Below are 9,189 nucleotides of genomic sequence, written 5' to 3'. Positions count from 1 at the left end.
ATTATGTATTTCTTGCATGATTTGTCTGCTTCAAATTCATTTATGAAGAAAATGATCCATGATAAAATATAAGAACCTGAATGAGTGTCATTAGAGAAAAGAAAGGAGATGAAGGTCAATGTTCTACCAATGCTGGGGTACCAGATTGAGTCACCAAAGTGCCTGCTATCTTGCACCTTAACTATTTTGTAAACCATATAGCCACTGAAGTTCCTGTAACTACAATTATTGCTCTGTGATTTATTCCTTTTTTGATCTCTTAATTATACCAGGGTCTTTTGATAAAAAAAAAATACCTGCTCCAACATAAGATTTAGCAAAAAATACTTCTGTGGGCCCTACTAATAATTTGTAGCTAAGAAAACTACAGAATCTTTAATTTGTAAAGCTAAACCACCTGTAGTTCAAATCCTTCCATATATTTGTGTTCATTTAGCAAAACTTACCAAAAAAAAAAAAAAGCCCTCACTTCTCAGAAACCCTAGGTGGTGCGGAGTGTTATGAGAAATATCACAGCCCTGAGTCAAGCTTATTAGCTGGAACCATGAGTAGTCTCTACATAAGCATACATTAAAGGAAAAAAAGAGGAAATTATCAAAATGACACCATCTGCAGAAATTAATAGGGGCAACTGGGTAGGGGCAAAGGAAGACAGATAGTTTGGTTTAATCCATGCATGTCCATTTAATATTTTGAGTTTTCTTTGTTTATCTGCACCAAGCTCCCTTTCTGAAGATATACACATTTGGAGAAATACAGTACATGTGATTCATTTTAGAGTGATTTTTTTCTCTCTCAAATGCAATGAAATTCTTTAGCTGTGCAATGAAAGTACAGCAACCATCATGATGACATTTCTAGTTTCAGTTCTACATGGCTGAGACAGGCTTCTCTGAACTCATCTTATTCTAGTACATTCCACCTTGGATCTTCTTGTCTGGTTTTTCAACTCTGTGCCTGTTAGAATATCAGTCATATTCCTAAAGTTAATAGAAAGATTATAGTAGAATCTATCAGGAAACTTCTGTGGCTTGATAAGCACCTCCTCTTCCACCTCCATACTAATTAATTTCAGTTCTAATCACTTTATTCTTTATGTGAAAGAAAACATCTAAATTTGTTCCTCCTAATCTTTGTCTACCTTCAGATTCCTAAAAATATCTCAAAATATGCATAAACATAAGGTTCTGAGCAGCAGGCTTTATCTCTTAACCCTTAACTTCATTGTTAGAGAAATCAGATGCAAAATATTCTCCTTTTTGAAAAAAAATTCCCATATCTTTTTGGTATTGCTTATTCAAAGTAGATTTTCTTATTTTGGCTTCAGATCATATTAATTGCACTATTTGTTTCTTTTCCCTTTGAGATCCTATTTTTGTCTGTTTTAGGTGTGTCCTGAATACATTTCTGATTTTCTAGCAGTAAGCCCTTGATAATAAATAGAACCTTAACTTTACCAGGCTTCAAGGCACTAACGTCTAAAATTTGTTTGTTAATAGCCATAGGCCTTTTAGTAGGAAAAAAAAAAGTTGCCAGCATCAAATTAGAAAAGAGGCAATTGAGGGGTTTGCCCATCAAAGTTCTAGGAAAGCTTGTCAGTGGCTACCTAAATGCATGCACTTTGTATTATCAAAGGAAAGTGTCAAGAAAGCTCTATGGCTACCTCTAGGACCTTCCTAGAAATGCTAAACATTATTTTATTTAATCTTCCTACTTATTAAAAAAAAACACTGGAGAAGCATCTCAGTTGTAATGCAGAATGCTTTAGTGGGGAGAGCTCTGGGTAGCAAGTCAGGGCATCTGGATTCTAGTCTCTGACTTACCATCTACCCAGGCATTTGACCTTAAACTAGTCTTGTCACCTTTCTGTGGTTTGACATCTTCACTTGTGGATGAGAAGTTGAATGAAGAACATCATCTTTTTCTAGTTTTTATAAACCATGATCTTCTAATCCTAAGGTGCTCACCAATAAAATGAAATAACTCAATTCTGAGCCTGAGATTCTCTCTCCTTGCATTATGCAAATCTGGAAGCCTTCAGCATACAGACAGGAGAGGAGCATGCTTTACCATCTGGATAACTGCCTATTTTTGGTGGAGGGAGGGGGCAGAGGGTTGGAGTAGGTAAATGTGGCAGGACTGCTCTTGTGCAGTCAGGGGTGGAGGGCCAGCATGGGCACTGCAGATGATCACCATGGTGACTCTCTTGCTTGGATTCTGAATTAATGTGTTTCAAGGCTAAGGCAGACAGGTCAAATGACCCTGTTCTACACTCCAGTGAACTACACTGAGAAGTCCACACACCAAATGAACTTCACCGGTGGTTGATTTTTTTTTTCTTTTAAACAAGACTAACTGCTTTAATGGTTGACAAAGTTATGATTTTTATGAATCTTCCTTGTAGCCTTCCATGGAAACTTTTGCATCCGGTGAAAACATGAGTACTTCTTTCTCAATATATATAGATTTATACTTCTTCCCAGAAAAACATCATGAATTTTATGAAATCTTGCCACAGTCAACAGTATAGCATGAGGGAGGTGCCTGTGGGGACCATTAACCTGAATGATAAAGTCCTTCATTTTAAGACTCTCAGTCCAACCTCCCTACCTTTTTGGATCAATATCCTTTCTTACTGGACATACATCTCTTCTGTCTTCCTTAAAAGTGTTGTCTTTCTCAGAAATGAATAACATGCTGGCCACTGCAAGTGAAGTGCCAGAATTCATCTTCTGTTATTTTTATTCCCCTGCTTCTAGAATTCAAAACGAAATGCTGTCTTGGTAGATTCTCAGCCTCAGGCTCATGAACACCGTGTCAGGTTCAAATGCAGGAATCGGAGAAATCAGTTTTGTCTCGAACCTGTCTTGCCGTTGCCTAATGTTGGACTTATTTTGTGATGTGCTGTAACGACCCACAGGGGAAGTGATTGGATTATGAGGGCAGCAAAAAAAGGCAACACCTTTGAGACACTTGCCTTATTAGTTTGATAGGTATAATTTTGCTTCTGGGATCATCAGAATACAGGACAGGACCATGTGATGGACCTGGCCCAGATCATGTACTCACTAATAGTTTTTGCAATTAAAGCCTGAACCCATGCATTTTTAAAAATATTTTTTCATTGTCAATCTATCTTTATTTTATTTATTTACATGTGGTTCTGAGACTTGAACTCAGTGCCTCACACATGCCTCATTTTTTTTTTTTTTGCAATACTGAAGATTGAACCCAGGGATGCTCTACCACTCACATATATACTCATCCCATTTTATTTTATTTTGTTTTGTTTTATTTTGTTTCATTTCTTTTCATTTCATTTAGAGTCTTACTGCCCAGGTTAGCCTCAAAATTTCAATTCTCCTGCCTCCTCCTTCCAAGTCACCAAGAATATAGGCATGCACCATTATGACCAGTATAACTTTTATATAGTAAGTTCTTACACTATGGCTAAGGTTTTAGAAAGAAATGGAGAGAGAAAATTGCAAATGAAGATTCTCAAAAGAAATGAGGGTCAGTTCTCTGGGAGGTTACATTACTTAAATGAGAAAATAAAATATTTTTTCTTATATAGTCTCACCTATAAGAAATATGTTCCTGTTTCCTTCATCCTCCCAAATGACATACTCAATGTTCCTTATTTAACTAAGAACATATCAGTCTGAAGATATTCTTAAAATCCTTAATTGATAAGGTAGTGTTAGAATAGTTATAGGAGAGATTCTTTACCTCATTATTAGCCAAATAGGCATTACCTGGTATCTCACCTATATGATTCATAGGCCCAAGATAAACTTAGTTTATTCTTTTTGTCTTGTTATACTTATCAATAATATCCCCTTACCTTGTCAAAGTGTCCTGGCTTGGCCAGTAAATGATAAAGGCACCAAAGTTTTGCCAATACTTGTGCCAAAAGTCCTGTTTATCTGGACCCAGATGATGATTTTAGGTTTTGGGTCTATGTACATAGAGAGTTCATGAAATGCAAAAGTAAAACAACTTTCCCATCATAAATATCCATTAACTGGCTATACAGGCAAGTCAAAAGTAGGATTTGTTTCCACCATTTGTCATGACCACCACTGGCTGTGTGCCAGACATGGGGTGTTGTGATGGAGTGAAATGTGGCCTTGAGATATCAGTCATAAATTCTTATGATGTCTGTGGGCAGCCACTGGTAAAAAATAAAAAGGATTCATGGCTGTGGAATCATTTTTTATGACCATATCAATATCCTGAAATGTAGAGTGCTAGGATTGCCTTTTCTAAACTCTTCTCTCTCCTGCAGTCTTCTCTATCTCCCTAGTCTATTCCTCATATCCAGAGATTACATGGAGAAAATAAGAAGCCTATCATACCCTTTTGACTAATGGTTAAAATAGGAATATATCTGCCATAAAGAGTTGAGTCAACTCTGTTTAGTGGTCATGGGACTTGTTCATGGTCAATGGAATATGGTTGGTTCTGTGTTTCCACATTTGGTATTTCTGCCACTTAACATGAAAAAATTCAATTGATTGACATAGAATGGTTAAATCAATTGCTTTGAATCCCAGATCTCTTCAGTCAGTGTCATTCTTACCACTGACAGTTTGGCAACAGTGGAATCAAGGCACCACTTCCTGTTATCTTAGGCACTAAATGCTTTGAGTTTCTGGGAGACAGTAATCCATACAAATCCAACTTAATTTTCAGATTTTCTCAGATTATGTCTTTATCAGAGAAGATTAGGCACTCTTACTTTACATGCCCATGATTTAAAAGTGTGATTTTCAAAATGAACCAATTCTTTAGACAGTGACACATAAACAATTGGTTTTAATTGTTAATTTATAGAGGTACATTTGAAGATGAAGAAATTGATGTTACAAAAAACAAATGCATGTTGTTGAAAAACACCTAGGCTCCTTTTGCAGCCCTGTGTGTGCAATCATGCTGGAGTATTTGTGAGCTTTATTTTGCCCCTGTTTGAGGCAAAAAATATATATATTTTATATATATAAAATATATATAAAATTTATATATTTTATATTAAGTTATGGCCTCCATTTGTGGAGAGTATAGATGCCTATAGTCTCCACAAATGGAGGTCATAACTTAAAAATACAGATTATAATGCCATGATATTAGAAGTGCCTCAGAATTTAGTAGTGATGATGAATAATGATCAATTTATATACAAATCTTTCACTTATGTAAATTCACATGATCCTTTCAATGACATGATGAGATATTATTATAACCATTTTTCCAAGGAGTTTAGAGACTGGTCTGAAGCTAGAAGTTGCCAATGTCTCGGCTTGGCACAGAATCACGAGCCACCACATACCTTGTAGATTCAAACAGCAATCCTTTATTCCCGAACTCACATCGGCCTCTACACACACGTTCTGGGGAAAAATCCGTTCTGCCACCCCCTTCACCTACTCCACGAAGTTTTTTTTCCAAATCCCCTTTGAATCTCACGAGAACTCAATGGGAACAAGCAGCAGGAACACCCTAATCCCAGCAGCAATAATCTTCAACCTCCAACTTCCCTAAAACCCCTATTGTCTTAAACCGGGAACGCCCTAAACCCAAATTATCTTAAACCTGGGATACTTCCTAAAACCTGCAGGATACACCCTAATCCTGGATCCATCCTGGTCATTGAGCAGGGTCACCTTTCTCAAACACACATGCAAGGTCACAGCAAATTTCCAAGGCAAGTCCATTTAACATGGGGTACGCTGGCAAGGAAATATCGATGCGTCATTCCTACTTGGCAATGGTCCTTGGGAATCATTAAAGTTCTCCAGTTTGGGAGAATAACAGACAGTGCTACTTTCCAAAATTTTTCAAAGGAGTAGTAGTAAACTGTCCAAAGCAATACTTGAAGGGATTATTTCTCAGGAGAACTAGTATAATCCAAAGAAAGATCATCAGGTGAAATGCACTTATTTCATAAAAAAAAGTTTGGTTGAGGTGACCCCATACATTCAAATGCCCAGTACTCAAGCTCCTGGTCACCAGCTCCTTGGGGTCTATTTCAGCCTACAGACGGGTTGTACACACAGTGGCAGACAAAGTGTCTTTGGATTTTCATGCTACCAGAGTAGTTCAGCTGTGTTTGCTGAAAGTGCCATGTTTGTTGCGCACCTGGAAAAAGCTTAATGAAGCATTCTGCATGCAGGCAGGATGGGGCTGACATTAATCATCGCTGCTAACTCCTGGACTTGAAAGCAGATGGCGAAGCCCATGGTTTCTGGTACAGCATGGGCGGAGGTCATGAGTTGATCCTGTACTTTTTCTTTCAGAAGTCTCTCTTCTTTTCCTGGTGTTTTTTATCTTCCTGCTGAAAGGACGACTGTTACAGAAACACAAGAGATAGTTGAACATGACCCTGTATAGAAACGTGTCTTTGTAAAACTAGCTTTACTCCATAAATCCAATTTTTTCAAAGGAAAGATTAATAAATATTGTTGGAATTAACCCTTTTGAAGGACATTCAGAGGAGAGAGAGAGAGAGAGAGAGAGAGAGAGAGAGAGAGAGAGAGAGAGAGAGAAAGGAGAAAATAGGCTTTCCAGGAAAAATCCAAATATTTCAGTTACTTAAATGACTCAATTCCAGGATCTCTGAAACTCTTGCCCAGAGTGTTTCTCTCATTCCTCATGCCACCTGGTGAGACGAATGGCTCCACACTGGGACAACCAGGCATGGTACTTCTAGGCCACTTTTCTGGTAACAAGGGAGACTTTCCATGTCCCTGTGTTTTATTCTTAAGATTTTTCATTAAGGGCTTTATAAAGATCATTGAGTCTGTTGGTTTTGTGGCATTGGAAGTTCTCTAGCCTTCTCTCTCACCTTCTTTTGCAGAATCACCCTGTTTTGGGTTTTTTTTTTTTTTTTGTCTTTTTCTTTCTTTTTTTTTTTTTTGGTATATTTTAAAAGTTTAACATCATGTTAGAGTTTTCAGAGCCACTTGGTTGGTAACTCATTCCAACTGTTCTCAGAAAACAAATGCAATTGCCAACTGCGCTGGCAGCAAGCCTTGCCTCATTTCAGTACATGTGTACCTGTTTTGTTTGAGAGTTAACTGTTTAAAAGGAAATTATAATTCCAGAGCCAAGGCTTTCACACGGGAAGTTGACTTAGGATCTGGACTCCACCGGCCAGAGTACTACAGAGCCAGTCCTTTGGAAGGCAGAGCCAATGCAGTCACAGGGTCATGTGAACAGGTTCTCAAACACACTGGGAAGTGGAGGAGGTATCATCACCAGTTCCACAAGTGCAGTTCTTATGAAAGAAAGAGACCCTAGGACATGAAAGAGCCTTTTATCACTTTGAAAACCTTTATTACTGTTAAGAAACAGACCTTCTGCACCTCCTAATGATTTTATTAAGTACTAAGCTAACTGAACAAGCCCCTTTTTAGTGCCTGAAATAAGTCATCTAGCTTTTAAACCTCTCTAAAGAGGCTATATAGATGTGAAATTATATATAATGTTCATAAAAATAAGGATAATTAAATGTTCTTTTATTTCCAAAGGTGAGAATGCTGAATTGTAATTCTCATTCAGGATGCAAACTGTGAGTAGAATTTCCCAGAGAACCAGATCCAAAATTTGTCATCCTAATGCTATGATAGTATTATCCAACCAATGATCTAAGCAAATGGGTAGAATGCAGAATTGTATCTCAAAAGGAAATTGTACATTCCTCATTCAGCATCCCAGGGGTTAGTCCAACAACCATTCTAGACAACTTACCAACAAGCAAAGAGAGCTTGAGATCTTTGAACCTGAAAACACTTGGAATCAACTTTGTGTTTCTCTACAAGGTAGACACATTGTCAACTCACAGGCAGAAGGGCATGCTGTACAGTTGTTTGGTCAGCGGTGGAGTTCAGTTTTCACTATGCTCTCTGCAATGGACTGAATATTTATGTCTCCCTAATATTCAAATATTGAAACCCTGATCACAATGTGATGGTGTCTGGAGGTTGAACCTTTAGTAGGTAATTAGGTCATGAGGTTGGATACTGCATGAATATAATTAGTGTCCTAATAAGAAGATTCCAGAGAGCTAGCTTGCTCTCTTTCCACCATGCAAGAATACCACAAGAAGTTACCTGTCTGTAACATGGAGGGTCTTCATCTGAACCCAACTGGGTTCACACTCTGATCTTGGACTTCCAGTCTTCAATCATGGAAAATAAATTTCTGTCTTTTATAAGCCATCTAGTCTATGGTGTGTAGTTATAGCAAATCTGAAATAGGATACTACCTCAATTTTCCTCCTCCAGCCCAATTATGACCAGCCACCCATGTTGGTAAATGTGTTTATGGTAGAGACTGTGGTCATAGGCCTTGAGTCTACAAGGGTAGATTCCATGATGTTGGTATTCTGTGACTATAAGCACTTCTTTAGTGCACACGTGGGATGCTCAATCGATTCCTCTGCTCATCACTATCTCTCTATCTCTTTATTGTCTCCCAAATCATGGGTAACGGTGGCAGACTGCATTTTCCAAAGATGGCTGTGAGGGCATATTTTATCCCACATGATCTTCTTACAAAGCAACTTCAAATCTGCTCCTAGGGAATATTGGAGTGTCTACATCTCCTGTCCTTGGACACATATGGAACTCATTGTTGCCATGACTGAGAAGGTATAATGGAAATAATGTGACATGACTTCCAAGGGAAGATCACAAAACTGCTATACATGCTTGCCTTCTTTTGGAGAATTTGGTCTTGGAACCCAGATGCATGAAGGAAAACCAAACTAGATCACCAAGAGAAGCCACATGGTGAATTAATGTGTTAAGTATCCCAGCCAACAGCCCAGCAGAGATCTGAGCCAACTGCCAGTGTGGGGGGGTATGGGTAGGGGAACAGACATGTGAATAATATTTCCAGATGACCCCAGCCCCAGCCTCTTAAGTTACTCTCTTTGAATCTCCCCAGATGGGTCCCAAACATTGCAGAAAAGAGACAAGTCATTCCCATCCCAACTCTTGACCCACAGAATTGTTTGATTTCATTAAGTTTGGGAGTAGTTTATTACATAGCAATAGTAATTGGAATACTGACAAAACCTAGACCTGGCTTCTTTGCAAGCCCTAAAACAGAAAAACATATTCCATCTGAGATTTCTCTCATGGCCTATAAAACCCCTTGTTTCCACAAGTTATAAGCTTCAGTGGG

Source organism: Urocitellus parryii, chromosome 6 (assembly GCF_045843805.1).
Source record: "Urocitellus parryii isolate mUroPar1 chromosome 6, mUroPar1.hap1, whole genome shotgun sequence".
NCBI classification, from domain to species: Eukaryota; Metazoa; Chordata; class Mammalia; order Rodentia; family Sciuridae; genus Urocitellus; species Urocitellus parryii.
Note: the sequence above shows the minus strand (reverse complement) of the source record.